We start from the raw sequence: 21221 nt of genomic DNA on the forward strand, positions 1-21221 counted from the left end.
GTATTTCAACCAGTTTGATGTCCCGGACTGGGATCCACTCTCCTCCCCGATCTGATGTGAATGAGGTTCTGTTCACTCCTTAACTGGCTCACCATCTGTCATGGAGATTTCTCTATACACCATGCGTAATCCATGTCTCCTGCACTTTAAGCACCCTTCTCAGCCTTTTGGTATAATGTATCTTAGTAAACCCATTTCCTGTATAAGTAAACAGATATGACCACCATGCTTACAAACTTATGTCCTCTGCTCGATCAACTGGCCTGATCCTGGGAGCAATCTTTATTTATATAACAATAGAGCTTGATGGATTCACAATCGACCAATCAAGCATTCCTTCAAACAGGAGGGGTTATACTGAAAAATGACTAGGAGTCTTATGCCCTGTACCCTGGCCCTGGTCAGAGCTTCCGATGGAAAAAGTCTGATGGAATCCATTGATCCCCCATTATGGGAAATAGGACATGTTAACAGTAGGCATGGGATCAGGAAGGAATGCACATTTTTTGACTGCCAATTTGTGTGCATCTTCAAAATGTGGCTTTTACAGGGGTAAAATCACCTTATCTGATGAAGGCCAGATCAACACAGTTTTGACACACTATAATGTCTGATCCTGCCTCAGTTTTTCTACGTTGAACTATGTAAGTTCCAGAGTTGTGTATGTTATGTTTTGAAACATGCATGTTTATACAAAAATATATATATATATATTGTAAAACTTGAGAAAAAATATATGTTTTAATTTAACCCACAAATTTTATAGCGCACATGTGAATGTGCACAGAGTAAAAAGTTTTCTAATCAACAATGTGTGGCTTCTTCTTTCAATGCTCAATACCAGTTTTTGAAGTAATTTTGTGTTTACAGTGACAATGAGGGTTATTTACTAAAGGAAAAGTGCACTAGGAGACAGCTATAAAATAAACATAAGCAATAAAGGAAATTCAAGATTTTAGCAGATAATTTATTAAAAAAATATTCATACATTGTCTGGCATAGCAATGGCCCTCCCTACCTGTAAAATAATCGACATATTTCTGGCTAACGTCACGGGTGCTTTGCAACTGAGACAAGATAATTTTGGGCATTTTGCCATGAAAAAATGTGCAATATGCAGCAGGATAATATGATGTGGTTAAGTTTGAAGTCCGCCATATGTATTGCTGTCAGATATAGGTGGCAGTTGCAGTCCGTCTAAAGAGGGCGCTGGAGCGCCGCCCCCTCTGGCTCCGCACCGCCACTGAAATAACATACATTAATGCATTGCATGAATGTATGTTATTGTTGCCAGCTGCCGCTGGTCTATTCAGGTGGCCCGGACCTTGAGCGCCGACCACCTGAATAACGGCAGCTGGTTGGCTGTGCGGAAGTGCCTATCAGAGCCAGCGGCTCTGATAGGCTTTCTGAGTACAGCCCTTGTCTCCCGGATGCTTATCCTTGGAACGTACGGGGGGTGCATTCCTTGGATAAGACTGACGGCCGTCTCAGCCAGTCAGGTTAACCGATTCTGGTTATCAGTAACCTGATTGGCTGAAGCGTCACCAAGGCGGGAGAAGACATCGAGGGACGTGGAAGGAGAAAGGTAAGTGTATTTTACAGGGCACAGCGGCGACAATGGGCACAGAGGCGACAAAGGGCACAGTGGCATCAATGGGCACAGTGGCGACAAAGGGCACAGTGGCATCAATGGGCACAGTGGCAACAATTAAAGGGCACAGTGGTGACAATTAAAGGGCACAGTGGTGACAATTGGCACAGTGGCGACAATTGAGGGGCACAATGCCTGCGTTTGATGGCATGGCACAGTGGTGACAATTGATGGCACAGTGGCTGTGTTTGATGGCATGGCACAGTGACTGCGTTTGATGGCATGGCACAGTGGTGCAAATTGATGGCCTAGTGACTGCATTTGATGGCATGGCACAGTGGTGATAATTGATGGCACAGTGGCTGCGTTTGATGGCATGGCATGGCACAGTGGTGACAATTGATGGCACAGTGGCTGCGTTTGATGGCATGGCACAGTGACTGCATTTAATGGCATGGCACAGTGGTGCGAATTGATGGCATAGTGACTGAAGTTGATGGCATGGCACAGTGGTGATAATTGATGGCACAGTGGCTGCGTTTGATGGCATGGCACAGTGGTGACAATTGATGGCACAGTGGCTGCGTTTGATGGCATGGCACAGTGGTGACAATTGATGCCACAGTGGCTGCGTTTGATGGCATGGCACAGTGGCTGCATTTGATGGCATGGCACAGTGGTGACAATTGATGGCACAGTGGCTGCATTTGATGGCATGGCACAGTGGTGACAATTGATGGCACAGTGGCTGCATTTGATGGGCACAATGAGGCTGCAATTATTTTTTTTCGTTTGCGCCCCCCCAAAAATTTGGAGCACCAGCCGCCACTGATAGGCGGAACTGACTGGTCACTATCCCGAAGGAATTCTCAATGACTCTTCGGCTCTGGCCAGCCAGTAGTTAAAAACCCTACTCTCTGGGGTGAGAGTCCTTTGGGGGAATGGTCTAATCAGGTTATCACCCAGACAGAATGCTTCATCAGCAATAAAGACGAATGAGAGTCCTTCAACATTGTCTTCATCAGGTGGCAATGCCAAGCCACCCCTCTGGAGACGTCTGGAAAACACAGCTCGGCAAAATGAGGTGCCACAGTCTGCCATTCCTGTGGCGTTGAAGGAAACTGTGCAGTTAAACCAGAAAATAATATATTAGTACTTTTGCACATAAAATTGCAAGCAGATTACACAAAAACATTCTTGCCAAACATCAGTATAACATTTATTTAAAGGAGTATTTAAAGACAACAATATAAGGCCCACTTATCCGATTCCTCACCCCCTCTGATGGCCCATTGTAAACATTTTAGGGGGGTTCTAGCTGAGTTTTGGACCCCAAAAAAAGCCTCTGCCACTCTGTCTGAATTTAATGAGAACTAAAATATTTGTACACATTTTAAGGGGTGTTTATGGTAAAGGACTACAGTGGAGCTGACAAAATACATTGTTAAATGACTAGGCTAGGTTGGTATGGGCCAAGGATAGCATGCTGGAGAGGTTAGTGAAAGGAAATATGCATGTAGGCCAAAAAAGGAGCATTAAAAGCTTACGGCATACATGAGGACAAAGAGGACATTCACAGCATATTGCAATCATGGTAATTAGGGAATAATGAAGGAAATACAATACATTAGCATACATTAAATGAATGAATGAATGAAAAACTTATAAAGCACGGCGCATGCGAACTGAATCGCTTCTGGGCGCTAATACATAGAATGTGATGTTAAAGGAGAAAGTGGTGTGATGTTAAAGGAGAAAACTTACCTTAATATAGTCCTTCTGCAGGACTTGAATGATGGCAGAACAGGTCTTTGGGATAATGATCCCCAGAGCCTGGGGGGAGATGCCTGTCATGAACTTGAGGTCCTGCAGACTTCTCTCTGTCGCCAAGTAGCGCAACGTGGCGACTAGCCTCTGCTCGGGAGTGATGGCTTGCCACATGCAGATGTCCTTCTTGGTAATATAAGGGGACAACAAAGCCAACAGACGGTGAAAAACGGGGTCCGTCATCCGGAGATAATTCCTGAAGTCATCAGGATTATTCTCCTGGATCTCCCGCAGCAAAGGCATGAGACAGAATTGGTCACACTGGAGCAACCAATTCTTTGTCAATGAACCCTGTTCATGGACTGAGCTTGGGTTAAAGCAAGAACCCCAACACCAAGCCCATGAACAGCACAAACTCTGCGACGAGTATGTAACCGCAACATAGCTAGAAAATGGTCGGCTGGTCAGAATGAACTAAACAGAACGCACTGAAGAACAGCAAGGCCTATGAAGAACGACCTGAAAATCAGAAATGAGTGGACAAGAACTCACTGAAAAACAGATACTAAAAAGCTTGAATCGTCTCTCACCAAACTTTTACTAAAACGAGATCAGCAAAAGCAGCTCAAAGGGTGGCGCCGTTGGAATTGAACTTCCGTTTTATATTGTCGTCGTACGTGTTGTACGTCACCATGTTTTTGACGGTTGGAATTTGGTGTGACCGTGTTTATGCAAGACAGCTTGAGCGGAGTTCCGTCAGAATTCCGTCGGAAAAATCATCCGAGTTTATTCCGACGGAAATATAGGGTCATGTGTACAGGACATTATGGGCATGTCTGGGTGGAGGCAGTGTGTACGATTTCCCGCCCCCTGTACCTGGAAGCCATGCTCTCTAGTAAGACGAAGGAAGGCGCATGGCTTGAAATCATGAACATTGTCTCCAACCATAACAATTCAAATGCTCACATTTTTACCGTGGGGGAAATCCTTATTCTGTGTTTTTCAGAGATCCCCACTATGCAAACACTATGCAAACACTTCTCTAAATCCCCACGCTCCAGATGACGTCAGAGTGACAAAGCACGTAGGGTAGAGTCAACGTGCGTCCTTGCACCACTTCCGGTCGGCAACGTTAGTGTCAGTAATACATGCTTTTAATGTTTAAGCTAAATGTGAGTACGTTTCCATATTCCTTTTAACATAAAAGTTTTATCAGTATTATACTATTGGGGTCCATCTCTCCTTTACATGGTAATCAATTGGAGTATCACCAAGACATCTCGGACTGAATATTTTCCAGCTTGCTACACAGTGGCACATTGTAACAGGCGCTCCGTGCTGGAGCGCATACGGCGCTCGCGTGTTGACGTCATCGCACGGCACCGTGCTGCGTTCCAGGTTGGGTGTCAGCGGGTGTCAGCGGATCATCCGCTGACACCCAATCTCATGCGGATCTGCAATCCTCCGATTCTGCAGAGGGAGGAAAATCCTATTTTTCCATCCGTCTGCGGATTGGATCGGGTGAACATGGACAGAAGGTCCGTGTTCATCCGATCGCCCCATAGAGGAGAGCGGAGAAAAGATAGGGCGGTCCCTGCACTGCCTTGTCATCAGCCAGGTCAGCGGGGATCAACGGAGCGATTCCTGCTGAGCTAGCGGAGGTTCACGGGGCGGATCATTACTGATTCGCCCTGTATGAAAGGGGCCTTGATGTGAACCTTGTTGCCATGTTTCCCCCATCAAAAAAGACAACACATGTGTAGGAGTATGTCAGATAATATCTGTTTATTGTGGACTGAATTAGGTTTTGCAGGGACAACTGCTATGCTGCCTCCTTAATTGTAGCGCTCTGGGAATCCTTTGTTATGTACAAAACATTCACTTTAAGACTATTTTCACACTGGAGTCGCCCATTTCAGTGGTGCTTTAACGCTGTTTAAGCGGTGATTTTTGGCCACTAGCGGGGCACTTTTAACCCCTGCTAGTGCCCGAAGTGGCCTAAGAAGGGGTTAAAAGCACCTGTGATGCTGCGCTTTCAAAGCACTTCCCATTCATTTTATTACCAAACTGCCCCAAAGATGTTGCTTGCAGGTTTTTTTCTAGCGTGCAGCATGCGCACCGCCCGGGTGTGAAAGCACTCAGGCTGTCACATTCGGGCAGCATGGGAGGCAGTTTTCAGGCTCTTTACAGGTGCTGTTTCTAGCGCTAAAGCACCTGAAAACTGCCTCAGTGTGAAAGGGGTCAAAAACAAATATTGTGTGCATACAGCCAAAAATAAATAAACTGATGCAAAACAACATTTAAAAAACATAAAATGTCAAATATATGACCAGTATGAAATAATCCTCAAACCAACAAAATTTCCTTTTGACTAGCTTTCATACATAGTTAACACACATATTAAACAGTTTAACCACTTAAGACCTGGACCATTATGCAGGTAATGCGGCGTGGCTTCCAAACAAAATTTACGTCCTTTTTTTCCCACAAATAGAGATTTCTTTTAGTGGTATTTGATCACCTCTGCGGTTTTAATTTTTTTGCGCTATAAACAAAAATAGAGCGACAATTTAAAAAAAAAACAATATTTTTTACTTTTTGCTATAATAAATATCCCCCAAAAACATATACAAAAAAACGTTTTCCTCAGTTTAGGCCGATACGTATTCGTCTACATATTTTTGGTAAAAATAAAATTGCAATAAGCGTTTATTGATTGGTTTGCGCAAAAGTTATATCGTTAACAAAATAGGGGATTGTTTTATGGCATTTTTATTAATATTTTTTTTACTAGTAATGGCGGCGATCGGCGAATTTTTTTTGTGACTGTTATACTTACCTCCACTGTGCAGCTTGTTTTGCACAGAGTGGCCCCGAACTTTGTCTTCTGGGGTCCCTCGGCGGCTGTCTCGGCTCCCCCCACAAGGACTCAACACCTTCATGCGAGCTTGCATGGTGTTGAGTTCTTGCGGGCGCGCTCCCGTGATACAGCCGGCGGCCATAGCCGCTCACTGTATCACTCGGCCCCGTCCACGGCGCGCCGCATCATTGGATATGATTGACAGCAGCGCGAGCCAATGGCTGCGCTGCTTTGAATCCATACACTGTAACCAATCAACGGCCAGGCAAAGCGGCGAAGAAGATGTCGGTGGCGAGCACAGGATTTTTGAGGGGGTCGGTTAAGTATAACGGGGGGGCTGGTATTGTCGGATTTCTTTTCACCTTAATGCATAGAACTCATTAAGGTGATTTTTTTTTTACCTTTACAACCCCTTTAAATGCTTGCAAACTAAACAAAAAAAAACGAATTAAAAAACAAAATAAAAAACAAAACAAAAACAAAATCAGACAATTCCATAAACCATTATATTAAACCTTTCATTTGTCTTTTATTTACTGTATTTACTTATTTCAATTAAATTGAAACTCATAATGAACAATAAGAAAAAGTTATTTTTCTATACATACCGCTGTACATTTACAATATGTTGCAAAATCTTTGCTCAAAACAAAAAAGCAATAACTTGTATGTGTCTCCAGATTCTGTTTATTCACAAAATAGAATTTTTTTGCTTATCTTGTTTGCGTGTGTATGTGTGGCAGAACAGAGGAAAACTCTCAGGACTCATCCAGACAAAAATATATTTTCTCCAATGTTTCTGTTGTGTAAAGTAAATCGACAACCCTCAGGCTGAAATCATAATAAGACACACCACACAAAATATATACACAAACAAAACCTACCCTATATATACTTGTGTTCAATAATGCTTTGATTTGTGCCTCAGGATATTACTTTTACTTGACTGAAACACTGCAGTAAATATATATTGTTTTCAGAATGCAAGCCATGTGAGTTCATCCCTTTCCTATAAGAACACATACACGAGAGGATTTATCCGCAGATACGGTCCAGCGGACCGTATCCGCGGATAAATCCTCTCGAGGATTTCAGAGGATTTCTATGCGATGGCGTGTACACACCATCGCATTGAAATCCCCGCTGAAATCCTCTGCCGATGACGTCGCCGCTATTATGACGCGGCGACGGGCGCGACGCTGTCATATAAGGAATTCCACGCATGCGTCAAATCATTATGACGCGTGCGGGGAATCCCTTTGGACGGATGGATCCGGTAAGTCTGTACAGACGAGCGGATCCATCCGTTGGAATGGATTCCAGCAGATGGATTTGTTGAGCATGTCAGCAAATATCCATCTGCTGGAAATCCATCCCAGGGGAGATTTATCTGCGGATAGATATCCGACGGAGTGTACACACCATAGGATCTATCCGCAGAAACCCATTTGATGGGATTTATCTGCGGATAGATTCTATGGTGTGTATGGGGCCTAAGATACAGTGCATGCATCACAAAGCAGCAAAGCATATTATTACAAATCGGCCAACAGTGTCAGATGTGCAAAAACTTTCCTGAGTGCCAGAGACCATGGAGTTTAAGCGGTATTAAACCCAAAACCAATAATGATATATATTTCAGCTTACCAATCATTAGGAGTGGTGGCTGCATCAGTTTTCTTTTCTTTGGCTTTTCCCCCTCTGTTTTCACCTGGTGATCTGGCGAGTAACACACCTTCTGTATTAGGATACCCTGCCTCTGGAGGAAGGAGCACAGGGGACACCTTTGGACAGCAACAGTGCCAGTGTAGGGAGCACTTTTTGCAATTCGGCACTGCGTAGTTTTAACTGACAATTGCACGTCAAGGTTGCACAAAAAAAAAATTAAGGTCCTTATTTCCCCACAAATAGAGATTTCTTTTGGTGGTATTTGATCACCTCTACATTTTTTTTTTTGCGCTGTAAACAAAAAAATAACGACAATTTTGAAAAGTAAACAATATTTTTAACTTTTTGCTATAACAAATATCCCCCAAAAATATATATAAAAAGCATTTCTTTCTCAGTTTAGGCCATTATGTATTCTTCTACATATTTTTGGTAAAAAACAAAATCACAACAAGCGTATATTGATTGGTTTGCACAAAAGTTAGCATCTACAAAATAGGGGATATAGATTTATGCAATTTTTTTATATATTTTTTTAATTAGAAATGGCGGCGATTTGCGATTTTTTATCGTGACTGCGACATTATGGCGGACACATCAGACACTTTTGACGCTATTTTGGTACCACTGACACTTGCAGGGAAGGGGTTAAACACTAGGGACTATCAAGGGGTTAAGTGTGTCCTAGGGAGTGATTCTAATTGTAGGGGGGATGGGCTACCACTGACATGACAGCAATTACAGCTCCCAATGACAGGGAGCAGTAGATCACTGTCATGTTACTAGGCAGAAAAGGGAAATGCCTTGTTGCATCTCCCCGTTCTGCCTCTCCCTGACACAATCGCGGGACACCAGCGGACATTGAGTCACGGAATACGCGGTGGGCATGAGTGCGCCCACTAAGCCGCTATTTAAAGGGGACGTACCTGTACGCTCATTTGCACAGTGGCCATTGTGCTGACGTACATCATCGTGCGTGTGCTGGTCGGCATGCGGTTAAAGAACATATCATACAGGGATATGGGAAATAATTATAGACACTGACACACGTACACCTACACAGGTTGAACTGGATGGACTATTGTCTTTATTCAACCTTATCTACTATGTAACTATGTAAATATATTAACACATTGAAGCCAGGCTCCAGATAATACTTTAAAGTACAAAACATATGGAATGATCAGTAAACGGTTGTAAACAGAGCACTGTGATTGAAATTTGTTAATCCATCCATTTCAATATAAATGTGTAAAGTCCATCCTTATATTCACATATATCAGATTACTAAAACCTGAATAAAAAGTCCATCCAAATTATCCATGTGCGGTATAAATCCTAAACGATTAGCCGTCACCACACCTCGTGAGATCTCTCCCCTATGGTAATGAACTCACCGGATAAAATATAGGAATGCACCAGTGTTAACATCCACTCAAAGAGTTACGATCCGATCCTTCCATCTAAGTGTCACTATTGACAAAAAAGATGCATATACATAGCGTAATTCCATAAAATAAAACTAATTCAAGTATATACAGCAAACATTTTGGGGGAAAGGTATTACATAAATAAATTAAAGCAGATTATTATTGCTAGTGCTAAATGCTTTGTTTAATTTCTGCAACTGATACATTCTGCTGGAGAGCTTGTTCTGTTGAAAAACAACAGACTTACTGGGCCAGATTCAGAAAGAATTACGTTGCGCAGCGGCGGCGTAACGTATCCCTTTTACGTTACACCGCCGCAGGTTTACAGCGTAAGTGCCTGATTCACAAAGCACTTACCTGTAAACTTGCGGCGGTGTAACGTAAATCCGCTTGGCGCAAGCCTGCCTAATTCAAATGGGGCGGGCACCATTTAAATTAGTCGCGTTCCCACGCCGAGCGTACTGCGCATGCTCCGTCCGTCAAATTACCCGACGTGCATTGCGCTAAATGACGTCGCAAGGACGCCATTGGTTTGACGTTAACGTAAATGGCGTCCAGCGCCATTCACGGACGACTTACGCAAACAACGTGAAATTTAAAATTTTGATGCGGGAACGACGGCCATACTTAACATTGCTTAGACCACCTAGGAGGCAGCCTTAACTTTACGACACGTATCGCTACGGAAACGACGTAAATTTAGATCGACAGGCATCGCGGACGTTCGTGAATCGCCGTAACTAGTCATTTGCATATTCTACGCCGACCGCAATGGCCTCGCCACCTAGCGGCCGGCCTAGAATTGCAGCCTAAGATCCGACGATGTAACACAAGTTACACCTGTCGGATCTTAGGGCTATCTATGCATAACTGATTCTATGAATCATTTGCATAGATACGACAATCGTATCTCAGAGATACGACGGCGTATCAGGAGATACGCCGTCGTATCTCTTCTCTGAATCTGGCCCACTATATGCATCACCTGATGAAAATAGAAGAAAAAAGGTCTAAAAAAGAAAATGAATGCAGCAATCACATCTAAGGCCCCGTACACACGACCGAACATGTTTGCTGAAACTGGTCCGCGGACCAGTTTCAGCAGACATGTTCGGTCGTCTGTACAGCTGAGCGGACAGGATTCCAGCGTACATTTGCCTGCCAGACCGTTTTCGAGCGGGAAATGTTTCTAAACTTGTTTAGAAACAGCCCGCTGGAATCCTGCCCGTCGGACATGTTCGGTCGTCTGTACAGACTTACCGTACATGTCCGAGCGGCCGTCATCCCTTGCATGCGTCGAATGACTTCGACGCATGCGTGGAAGCATTGAACTGCCAGGGCCGCGCATGTCGCCGCATCATCATCGCGGCCTCGTTGCTGCGTATCGTGTACGCGCGGATTTCTGTATGATGGTGTGTACAGTCATCATACATAAATCTCCGGGCGGGCATGTATGCTGAAAACGGTCCGGCGGACCGTTTTCATCGTACATGTTTGCCCGTCTGTACGAGGCCTAAGAATTGGTAATCTGCAATGAAATACATGTGTGCTTTTGAGTTTATTACTACTTTAAATCTTTAGAGTGGTTCTAAAGGCTGAAGTTTTTTTTTACCTTCATGCATTCTGTGTGCAGCTCCCCTTAAGGCCCCCAAAATACTTACCCAAGTTGTATCTTGATCCAGGGATGTGCAAGAGAGCAGTGGCTTTCTTGGCTCTCTGCCACCTAATTTGCTCAGAGAAAGCAGCGGGGCTGAGCCAATGCCCTGTGTGTCTTATGGACACACAGAGCTTGGCTCAGGAGCGAGCATGCATGAGTGCCCCCATAGCAAGCAGTTTGCTATGTGGCATTCAGCAGGGGAGATGAGCCAGGAGCGCCATCAGTGGACCCAAGAAGAGTTTGTGTTTGGGAAGAAGGATTGGGGTTGATCTGTGCAAAAACATTGCACAGAGCAGACAAGTACAATGTAACATGTTTGTTATTTTTTTTTTTAAACTACCTTTAGTAGCTGTGATTTCCACCAGCAGAGTGGCTGCAAGAGTAGCAGAGGTAACAACTAGCTTTGAACTTAGGCCCTGTACACACGATCAGTCCAAACTGATGAAAACGGACTGAAGTTCAGTTTCATCGGTTCACCGATGAAGCAGACTGATGGTCTGATGTGCCTACACACCATCAGTTCAAAAACCGATCGAGTCCAACGCGGTGACGTAAAACACAACGACGTGCTGAAAAAAATGAAGTTCAATGCTTCCAAGCATGCGTCGACTTGATTCTGAGTATGCCCGGGTTTGGAACCGATGCTTTTGCGTACTAACCACCGGTTTTGACCTATCGGTCAGGCGTCCATCGGTCCAATTTTAAAGCAAGTTCTCTGCATTTGGACTGAAGGACAACAGACCGATGGGGCGTACACACGGTCGGTTTGGACCGATGAAACTGAACTTCTGTCCGTTTTCATCGCTTTGGAATGATCGTGTATACGAGGCTTTAGGGTACTTTCACACTGCTCTGTAGCAAAGTGCATTTTTACCGCAATTTTGTTGTGTTTCAGATGCGTTTAGTGGAGTTGATAACCAGTGCTTTGATATAATGTATGAGAAAAACAAAACAAATATAGCAGCTAGCATAATTTGCATGACAAACAAATGAATAAAGTGATATTTTTTTAAAAAAATTCACATTTCTGATGCGTTTTTGGTTTTGCCTGCACCTATAAAAAATGGATATGTGACTCGAAAATGCAAAATTGTGGTGTGTTTTTATAGCGATTTTACCACGATTTAGCCATGATTTCAATGGGAAGCTGTAGCCTGCAGGACTTTGCAAAACACACTGTACCTGTAATGCAGTGGTGTGAAAAGTCCAATAGGATTTAAAGGGAAATATTTTTCTTGCATTTTTCGTGCAAGGAAAAAAAAAACACAGGAGAAACGCATCAGTGTGAAAGGCCCATTACACTCCGTCTTTATCATTGCATTAAAGGTAGCTTCAGAGTGTGATTATTAGCTAGAAAATATTTGTATGTCCATATATTATTTATTATAGGTATTTGAGCTTAGTGAAGCTGATTTTAGTAGTGAGGCATGGTTCACATTTTGTGTCATTGCTCCAATGTATTAAATTATACCGCTGGACCTGGTTCCCACTAGATGGTGCCTTAATGGTAACACTTTCTTCTGCCCCTCGAGTCATGCGATTATTATTTTAAAAACACTGCTAGTATAAGCTGCATAGGGGTTTCTGTATATTAAGGGCTACTTTTTATCTGTTAAGACCAGCAAACACATAAAGGAGACACATTTATGTTGTAATGAACTGTAGTGAGTCTACTGTCTTCTTCTTTTGACATGCTCTTCAGCTCCTTCACCATCTAATGTTTTGCTGAATTTAGCCACAAATTGCAAGACAGAAGCCAGAAGAGTGGAAGCAATAAGCAAAATGTTATTGCAAATAATTAATTTTGAGACATGATGCCGCCACCTCTAACCCTACTGCCCTAGGCAATGGCCCACTGGTACTTCTATAGTTAATACAATCCTGGATGTCAATGACTTGCCTGCTATGGCAGTCTCCTAGTATAACCATAACTGTTAATTTTTGAATAAAAATGTGACTTTTATGACTCAAGGGACTGTTTGTTCTGTCCCTGGTTGTCAGTGATTGTTAACCTGTTTTTCCATGTATTAGTAAGAGTGACATCTAAGGACATCATTGGCTCAAGAGGAATTCCAATAGAGAGAAATAAATAAATAAGAGACATATATTTATTTTCTCTGATTTAATGTATTGTACCATCACATTATGCTTTAATAATATTTAACATTCTGATAAAAATAAAATCTCTTTGTAAATGTGGAATTCCATTTATTCACTTTCTTTCTGGATCACCATTTCATTCTTACATGTAAAGGTCACCATTCCATACCATCTGGCTTTGAAAACCTAAGTAATTGTTAAAAAATGCATAGTATGTGGCTCACTTTAAAAAACAAAAAACAAAAAAAAAAACATTTTTTTTAGTGCTGCAATGCATTGAAGCAAGAAGCTTGGTGTCAGAGATGAATTATGCTGTAATGTATGAATTCACACATTAGTTATAATGTAATGCAATCAATGTATGTTCAATAAACAACACAAAGTAAGCCTGAAAGTGCTGTCAAATGAATCTTACAAAGTAAAAAAGGGCATTTAAAGGGGTTATAAATTCAGAAGGTTTTTAACCACCTCAATACCGCACGCCGTCATATGACGTCCTGGTACTGAGGTGGGGATATCTGAATGATGCCTGCAGTTACAGGCATCATTCAGATATCCTTCTTTTCAGCCGGCGATTATGTGCACCATAAGAATGATCATAGCGGCTTGATCGTTCTTATAGGCAGCGGGAGGGGACTCCCCCCTCCCCCCACCATCCGGTGCTTCTCCGTGCTCTACCAGGCCATTGGGGGGCCGTAGAACGAATCGGCCGCCTCGCGACGAGCCTCTATGACCGCCGGAGGCCCCGGGCGCGACATTATGACGTGACTCCCGGGTACCCGGAAGTAAACAAAGCCGCAATTGCGGCTGTCGGCATGCGAACAGTGATTTTTCTTTTTCACAATCTCATGCTTTCAAGCCTGGAGGAGAGATACAGGGTCAATAAGACATCTCTCCATAAATAAGACCGTTCACAGTGATTCCTATTACAAGGGACGTTTACATTACTTGTAATAGGAATAAAAGTCATAATTTTTTTTTTAAAAAGGTGTAAAAATAAAAAAAATAAAGTAAAAAATGTTATAATAATTAAAACGCCCCTGTCCCCGGTAGCTCACACTCAGAAACGAACACACACGTAAGTCCCGCCCACATATGTAAAAGCCGTTTAAACCACACATGTACACAGCCCTGTACACGATCAGTTTGTCGGATGAAAACGGACCGATGGACCGTTTTCATAGGACAAACCAATCGTGTGTGTTTTCCATCGGTGAAAAAAAATAGAACATGTCATTGCCAGGAATGCACTCACCATTGCCAAGAATGCACTCACCATTGCCAGGAATGCACCCACCATTGCCCATAATGCAGCACCATTGCCAGGAATGCACCCATCATTGCCAGGAATGCAGCACCATTACAAGGAATGCACCCACCATTGCCAGGAATGCACTCCCAATTGCCAGGAATGCACGCACCATTGCCAGGAATGCACACAACATTGCCAGGAATGCACACAACATTGCCAGGAATGCAGCACCATTGCCAGGAATGCACTCACCATTGCCAGAAATAGACTCACCATTGCCAGGAATGCACTCACCATTGCCAGGAATGGACTCACCATTGCCAGGAATGGACTCACCATTGCCAGGAATGCACTCACCATTGCCAGAAATGCAGCACCATTGCCAGGAATGCAGCACGATTTGCCAGGAATGCAGCACCATTGCCAGGAATGCAGCACGATTTGCCAGGAATGCAGCACCATTGCCAGGAATGCAGCACGATTTGCCGGGAATGCAGCACCATTGCCAGGAATACAGCACGATTTGCCAAGAATGAAGCACGATTTGCCAGGAATGCAGTACCATTGCCAGGAATGCAGCACGATTCCAGATTCCAGTGATATTCCCTCGGATCTTACCAGTCCATGGTCCCCCGAGAAAGCAGTCTCCCTTTCCCTCTCTCAGCCCTCCCTTACCCTAAACAGCAGCCGACCGCAGCCACATTTCTCTCTGGCCACCTGAGCGGCGCAGGCCCATAGGACAGACCGCGGCTGCACCCTAAAATCATCCAGCCCCCCCCAGCTTTCTCCTACCTCCTTTTTCCCCAGGTCGCCAGCTATCGAGCTCCACAGAGCTGCCACCCAACCGGCAGTGAGCCCCGGAACGCTTAAAAAGGTAAGCGCCCGCTCCCCATGACAGTCCGCGGCTCCCTTAGGAAAGTCCGCTGCTGCTGCCTAGCGGCACGCCGTTCGGCACTTATGATCCCATCCACAAGGCCAGCCGCAAGTTTATTGCCCCAGACCACCCTCCACCTTGAGCAGCCATGGCGGCTCACCCCCCCCTCCCCTCTCCCGAGCCAACGGCCTCCACCTCCAGCAGGAAAGTCTGCGGCTCAGGCCTAGTTCCGTCCGGCGGCCATCTTGGTACACCCAGCTGAAGAACTAAGGAACCAGTTCACCTATCCCTACCCCCCTCAGCCTCCATAAGACCATACGGGAACTAGCAACCCCCCCCCGGGCCACCAACATCAGGAAATCCGGAAGGAAGGTGGACAGACCGTTAAGCACCAGCCATTAGTGCTACAACCTAGCACTCTCACCCTCACTTCATCCCCTCTTTTTTTCCCTCCATCACAACCTCCCCTTACCTGCCGTGCCTCCACCAGAGGACCGTCAGCCGCATGATGTGGGACCAGGGCTTTTTTTCAGGGGGAACTTGGGGGAACTGAGTTCCACCACCTCTGGCTCAGTCCCTTTGGTGCCTGCTCACCACAATCACTTGTAAACACAGAAGTCTGGTTTCTGTGTTTACAAGTGACAGCTCTGCACTCTGTGTGTAACCCCCTGAACTCTACACTCTGTCAATCATCGCCGTGGTGGCAGATTTAAAGCCCAAGCGCTGTGTTAAGCGCTCCAGCTGAGACCAGACCTAATTAATGCAAGGAAAGGCTGCTGTATGCACAGCTATCTAGGTGGCTCTGCCTTTTCATCTTTGGACTTTGTCCTAATCAGGTATTTACCTTACAAGCTTTTTGGCTTTGTGCTTACACACTGTGAGCATTAGGGATTTGTTTGTTCTGTGCATTTTTTGGCACTGAACTATCCCTATTTACTTATAATATACTTTTTTATTTCTCCCCTTTTTTCTTAACAGAGCGGATGCCGCTTTTTGATCAGGTTATTTGAGGGGCTGTGAGAGTGTCTTCCTTCCCCTTTATCCTCTTTCAATCCATATCTATGGCAAACATTAGACTGTTTCTACTGACAATAGGCATTTTTGCTTACTATTGACAGGTATATATATTACATATATTGTTCATTATAACAAGTTTTTGGAGTGTATATTCTCTTTACCCACTGTTGCATAATATAACTGAGAATAGTTTGCATATGTGTTTCCACATGTGCTTTTCTGATTTTTCAGATCAATTCTATTAATGGCTTAAAATCTTGCTGTGGTTCTCCTGAACTATTCTGTTTTCCCTGAGGACTCTGGTTCCTTCCTGTATGGTCTGCTGTCTTTTGCTGTTTTACCTTTTTGGTAAGTAAATATTATTGTTTTCACTTTTGGCCCCTGTTTATATGTAGTTGAGATCCTTGAGCATGCATTATCTATAATAACTGATGTATTCATGATCAATATTTTTCTTTTCCCTTTTTTGACATTATTTACCAAAATGTATTGATATATAAATGATTGTTTTCAACAGTCATTTAATTATATGTCTTGTTGTTTTTTCTTTTGATATTTAGCATTGTATGTCTGAAAGCTCCTGAAGAAACTCGTCGGAGTGAAACATGTAGAGCTGACTTAAACAATGCTTCGTCTTGATATCACGTATTTAATCGAGATGTATTTAAAATTTATCGTATTTATGGCATATTAATTATTTGTGTAATAAATTATATTTTCTAATTTTATAATCAAATTTTGTCTGATTATCTACTTGCACCGTTCAAAAGCCCCGGGGTCCTTTTGGTTACCCCCTTTCCCCCCCCCCCCCTTCTCATTTTTTTCTACACTCTGTATGTAATGTAATCCTGGTATTTAATGCCCCTTTAAAGACCCTTCTACTGTTTATGAAATCTGAACGGGGTCGTGGTTGAGTTCCTGCACCTATTTTCTGAGAAAAAAAGCTCTGCGTGGGACAAGTAGGTCTCGACCATTGATTCACAAACAGGTAAGGACCCAGCCCTCTGTCACCATAGTAAGTTGATCCAGGGTTCACCCGATTGCCTCTGAGGGATCAGGAAATAATTTTTCTCCCCGGCTGTAGCCAATTGGCCTTGCTCTGCGTTTTTTTTTCACCTTCGCCTGGATCAACTGGGGGGGTCAGATTGGGGGTCCACCCTATCGCCACCGTTCATCATCATTAGCATTCTCCACCAGATAGTTACCACCATCGTTATCACCAGCGCTATTACCACTGACCATCTCATCATCTTCGGCGCTTTTTGTATCATGGTTAACATGAAATATTCAGCAAAAACCATTCGTGGTCTAAGGACTACCGCTGCAATGCTACCGGATGCCATGAAAAAAATACTACAGAAAGAACAACTGCTAAGAATCGATCGACGATCGACCTTCAAAAACAGGACGGCACCATCTCAGATACAACAGTTATCATGCGCCCTGATCAACACCCTAAACAGCAGCCGACCGCAGCCACATTTCTGTCTCTCTGGCCACCTGAGCGGCGCAGGCCCATAGGACAGACCGCGGCTGCACCCTAAAATCATCCAGCCCCCCCCAGCTTTCTCCTACCTCCTTTTTCCCCAGGTCGCCAGCTATCGAGCTCCACAGAGCTGCCACCCAACCGGCAGTGAGCCCCGGAACGCTTAAAAAGGTAAGCGCCCGCTCCCCATGACAGTCCGCGGCTCCCTTAGGAAAGTCCGCTGCTGCTGCCTAGCGGCACGCCGTTCGGCACTTATGATCCCATCCACAAGGCCAGCCGCAAGTTTATTGCCCCAGACCGCCCTCCACCTTGAGCAGCCATGGCGGCTCACCCCCCCTCCCCTCTCCCGAGCCAACGGCCTCCACCTCCAGCAGGAAAGTCTGCGGCTCAGGCCTAGTTCCGTCCGGCGGCCATCTTGGTACACCCAGCTGAAGAACTAAGGAACCAGTTCACCTATCCCTACCCCCCTCAGCCTCCATAAGACCATACTGGAACTAGCAACCCCCCCCCGGGCCACCAACATCAGGAAATCCGGAAGGAAGGTGGACAGACCGTTAAGCACCAGCCATTAGTGCTACAACCTAGCACTCTCACCCTCACTTCATCCCCTCTTTTTTTCCCTCCATCACAACCTCCCCTTACCTGCCGTGCCTCCACCAGAGGACCGTCAGCCGCATGATGTGGGACCAGGGCTTTTTTTCAGGGGGAACTTGGGGGAACTGAGTTCCACCACCTCTGGCTCAGTCCCTTTGGTGCCTGCTCACCACAATCACTTGTAAACACAGAAGTCTGGTTTCTGTGTTTACAAGTGACAGCTCTGCACTCTGTGTGTAACCCCCTGAACTCTACACTCTGTATGTAATGTAATCCTGGTATTTAATGCCCCTTTAAAGACCCTTCTACTGTTTATGAAATCTGAACGGGGTCGTGGTTGAGTTCCTGCACCTATTTTCTGAGAAAAAAAGCTCTGCGTGGGACAAGTAGGTCTCGACCATTGATTCACAAACAGGTAAGGACCCAGCCCTCTGTCACCATAGTAAGTTGATCCAGGGTTCACCCGATTGCCTCTGAGGGATCAGGAAATAATTTTTCTCCCCGGCTGTAGCCAATTGGCCTTGCTCTGCGTTTTTTTTCACCTTCGCCTGGATCAACTGGGGGGGTCAGATTGGGGGTCCACCCTATCGCCACCGTTCATCATCATTAGCATTCTCCACCAGATAGTTACCACCATCGTTATCACCAGCGCTATTACCACTGACCATCTCATCATCTTCGGCGCTTTTTGTATCATGGTTAACATGAAATATTCAGCAAAAACCATTCGTGGTCTAAGGACTACCGCTGCAATGCTACCGGATGCCATGAAAAAAATACTACAGAAAGAACAACTGCTAAGAATCGATCGACGATCGACCTTCAAAAACAGGACGGCACCATCTCAGATACAACAGTTATCATGCGCCCTGATCAACACAAGATCCGCAGTAAAGCACAGACAGGAAATCCATGATTTCATCATTCAACACAACATAGACTGCCTCTTTGTCACAGAAAGCTGGCTAACATTAGATTGTAACACCATTCTAGGAGAACTTGTGCCAGAGAATTATGGTATCTTTACCGAAAACAGAGTGGGGCAAAGAGGAGGAGGCCTAGCAGTGATTTACAACTCCAAACACCACCCCAGGACACCATCCACATACTACTATGTTATAGACCGCCAGGCCCAAAGACACATCTCTGTACATCGCTGACAGAATTTATCTCTACCTACACCTTAAATACCAAACACCTCCTGTTACTTGGGGATTTCAACCTCTGGGCCCACTCTACACAGGATCCTGGCGCCGACGCCTGCATTGACCAATTGGAAGGACTGGGTCTGCAGCAACTGATATGCGCGCCCACGCATGCTTCAGGCCACACCCTCGTTCTCATCTTCAAACAGGATATGGATATCAACATAATGGAGAATAGGCCCTTACCCTGGACAGATCACCATGCAATCAAATTCAAAATAACTACTAACACCGTCTTAAAAAAAAAACGCCAAACCCATTAACAACACACTGGACACGATCCCAGAAAAAGCTCCACTCGGAACTCTTCAAAAGTACACTATTAAACAAAATAAAAACAATAGAACAACATCAAACAGCAGTAGAAACACTTAACTCCATCAACAAAGCACTACTACAGATCGCAGACATAATCGCTCCAAAATGCAGAACCCTCATCCGGAAAAACAACTCCAGTTGGTTCAATGACACGCTCACATTATTGAAGCAAGAACGCAAAAGAGCAGAAGCCGCCTGGAGAAAAAAATTAACAAAGGAAAACCACACAATTTACAAACTAATCACTAAAAAATATAACAAAGAAATCTTTAAAGCAAAAAAAGATAATTTTTCAAATATCCTCGCAAAAGCCCGTAACCGTCCCCGCACGTTTTTTAACTTAGTCGCTCAGACCATGAATCCAGCCTGCCTAGAGGCTCCAAATTATGAAACACAAGATTTTTGCAATGAATTATCGGATTACTTCATTAACAAAATTGAAAAAATCTGTGAAACAATTCAGAAAAAATAATCTACAAGCCCCACCCCTTTAAATCAAAAAGTTAATATCAATACAAGTACGCCTCAATCAACAAAATTTACACTAAAATCAATTTCCATCGACACCACAAAAAATATCATCAGAACCCTATGAGATAGTACTTCGCCTAATGACATCATTCCCACAAAACTGCTGAAAGAATGTGCCAATATTTTGGCACCGGCGATCACGCACCCTATAAATTTATCTTTTAAGGAAGGTACGGTACCAATCTCCCTAAAACAAGGCATAATTAAACCCATTCTAAAAGAAAACAACCCCAAAGACCCAAACCATCATTGACCCAAAACAGGCCTAACTGTCTTCTCTAAGATAATGGAGAAAGCAGTAGTGCAACAGCTACAACACCATTTAGACACCCACAAACTACTGGACCCACTACAATCGGGTTTCCGTCCTGGTCACGGGACAGAAACAGCACTTCTCAAAATATGGGATGATGCTCTCGAAGCAGCAGACACAGGAGAATCATGTCTTCTGATACTGCTGGACCTGAGTGCTGCCTTTGATACAGTAGATCACACAATGTTGCTGACGTGCCTAGCAGAAGTAGCTAGAGTTGCAGACTCGGATCTTCTTTGGTTCTCCTCCTTCCTGGAAAATCGATCCTAGACAGTGAAACTAGGTCCTTTTACTTCAGAAAAACGTACCGTGTCATGCGGAGTCCCCCAAGGGTCACCCTTGTCGCCTGTACTATTCAATATTTATCTCCGCCCTCTCCTCAAAATTATCAGTAACCAGGAGTTACTCTACCATTCATATGCCAACGACACCCAACTTTATTTTCGTATCAGCAGCAAAAAGGATCATTCTCTCGGGCTAGAAAAATGCCTCACTGATAGAGAACTGGATGACGGAGAGTTACCTTAAACTCAATGGATCAAAAACAGAACTTCTTCT

This window comes from Rana temporaria, chromosome 2, assembly GCF_905171775.1.
Source record: "Rana temporaria chromosome 2, aRanTem1.1, whole genome shotgun sequence".
Classification (NCBI taxonomy): Eukaryota; Metazoa; Chordata; class Amphibia; order Anura; family Ranidae; genus Rana; species Rana temporaria.